The 2782-nt window shown below is 30.7% G+C and overlaps 1 pseudogene; it reads right to left on the reverse strand.

The window, feature by feature from the left end:
• Positions 1 to 1366: 1366 nt before the first annotated feature.
• LOC107899331 (equilibrative nucleotide transporter 1-like) lies at positions 1367 to 2330 on the reverse strand (annotated as a pseudogene).
• Positions 2331 to 2782: the final 452 nt, after the last annotated feature.

Below are 2782 nucleotides of genomic sequence, written 5' to 3' on the forward strand. Positions count from 1 at the left end.
AATAATTCCAAAATTGTCCCCTAAGGAATCAGCTACATATTTTCGTATCTCGTCGCATTGTTGGGACAAAGATTTTCTTCTCATCGTGACGTCGCCTGCTTGTTGCGACGTCACGTTCTCCTATATTGTGACATCACTCTCTGTTTTGGCTTGAATTGCAAAGCATACTCCACAATAATTATATTTAGTACTTATATTTATTAATTCACCAAACAATTTGTTAATATAAATTCAAAACTTATAAAATTTAATAATAAAAATTCAATAGTTAATTTTTTTTACATTTAAATTTTTAGTCTATACTCTTATTATTTTTCTACTATCAATATGCGTATTTCTAATGAAAATTATTACAACCGATTAATAAACAAAGAGTACTATAATTTTAAATTAACTTTTATTTAAATAGTAAAAATATAACTTTGAGATAGTAACTTTACTTTAATTAATTAATTAAAAATAAATACATAAAATTAGTGTGCGTATGTGATGTCGAAATCCAGCAGAAAACCCATGGAAAATTTGACCCTTATTAAGCTGGTGAGTAGGACGAGACTAGAAGAGTACGTTTGGTTCGCTGTATTGGATTAGAGGTGTATTGGATTAGAGGTGTAATGGATTAGAGGTGTAATGGAATAGAGGTGTAATAGCAAATCAACTATTTGGTTGAATGTAATAGAATAGAGGCGTAATAGTAATCTTATGTTTGGTTGAATGGAATAGAGGTGTAATAGCATAATGAAAAAAACTAAAATGACTAGAATACCCTTAGCATAAATTTGTTTTGGTAAATGATTATTGTTATTGTTATTTAAATTTTAATAAGATTATTATTATCAATAATAAATAATTTAATCATATTTAAACATAATTATTATTAAATATATTTTAATTAAAATATATAATTTAATAAAATTCTTAATAATTAGCAGAAATTTGTTTTGGTAAATTATTATTGTTATTGTTATTTAAATTTTAATAAGATTATTAATATCAATAATAAATAATTTAATCATATTTAAACATAATTATTATTAAATCTTTTTTAATTAAAATATATAATTTAATAAAATTCTTAATAATTAATATTCTTATATGAATTTACTCAAATCATAATATATGATACTGTAAAATATAAATTAACATAATTATTATTAAATATATTATAACTATATTTGCTGCAACATCATAGAAATTCAATACCGTAGCTCACTCCAATTTTCCTATTTAAACTCTATAACTATATTTGCTGCAACATCCAATGGAAGCAAACTAGACTAAAAGCAGATAATAGCCAAATGTTTCCATTTTTTCTTTTTCATGTTTTTAAGATACAGGCATAGCAAACTAGACTAAAAGCAGATAATAGCCAAATGTTTCCATTTTTTCTTTTTCATGTTTTTAAGATACAGGCATACATTGAAAGCAGATATGCACACTTCAGGCACAGTATTCATCATACAATTTGAAGAAAAACACTGCTACAAACAACGGCTTTTAGATAAACTTTACAAAGGTAAAAACATCATTAGCACAAATTCATAGCAGCCACCTGTTGGAGAGATCTTGGCTGATGATCAGATGACCCAGAACCAAGCTATGACTGATCCTGATGCCAGACCAACTACTAGAAACAACACCATAACGATGCCAGAAGTCTCTGCGTGTTGTATCTGGACAGATTTGGGAGCCATGATCATTAACACACTTGTCAAGTAGCCATTAGTTAGACCTAGAAGGCAAGTCAGTAACGAGACTGGAAACTCTGTTCGAAAGAGCTGAGGGCCGTGGAAGCAACCTATGAAGAGAGGAAAGAACAGTAACCTCACAACACAAGCGGAAATAGCAACCTTTGCATTTTCAAGGAGATAGACTGCAGTCAATGATTTGCCAACCAGGTCAAACACATTGTAGCCTGTTATAAGGAGGACCAGATACCAGTCCTTGAGAACCAATGAGTGCACATCCTCTGTGATGTATCCTGGAAATATTGATAAAGTCACAACATATATGAGGACGATCCCAAATCCATACCACTTGACTGTTCCTACTATATTCTACAAGGTTGCTCTCCAAACAGGCCCGGTCATGGGACCTTTCTTTGCTTTTTCCTCCTTAACAGCCTCAGCCTTTAACTCCTCATAGTACTGCATAATCGGAAGTTTGTGTGCCACATTGTACAAGACTATGCATATGACCATAAACACAATGCTAGTAAAAAAGTAAAGGTAGGCACTCTTTCTCAGGCCATCAGCATCTTGTGGAAATACAGCTTTGGTTAGGATCCTTAGCATTGAAACAAGGACCCCTGCGCCCAACAATTTGACAAATTAAAATTTCATTAGACGAGGAAGCAGCACAGTTCTTCATATAATATGATTCAATACAAAAGATAAAAAATGAAAGAAATGAATTTTGTATCCAGGAATATTCAAGTGAAACTACTGACCACATGGGTACTAATAGTAACTATGGTTTAATTTCTATTACACCATATAAAAAGCATAGCCATAGAATTATAGAAAACAAAAAATTAATGGATGGGAAAATTATAAGGAAAATTATGAAATACTGACAACAAGCCTTTAACAATGCACAATGCCAAATGACAAACAAATTAAGGTCAAGAAGATTATTTAAATGGAAATACAAAATCTAGCCTTTCCTTGACAAGTTGGAACACAAACAAGAATATGAGACCTCTAGGAATATCAGTTGGAACAGATCTATTAATTTCTCTACAAATGTCCCACTACTGATATGCGTTCATGGTTTATAAGTG

This window comes from Gossypium hirsutum, chromosome D04 (genome assembly GCF_007990345.1).
Source record: "Gossypium hirsutum isolate 1008001.06 chromosome D04, Gossypium_hirsutum_v2.1, whole genome shotgun sequence".
Lineage (NCBI taxonomy): Eukaryota > Viridiplantae > Streptophyta > Magnoliopsida > Malvales > Malvaceae > Gossypium > Gossypium hirsutum.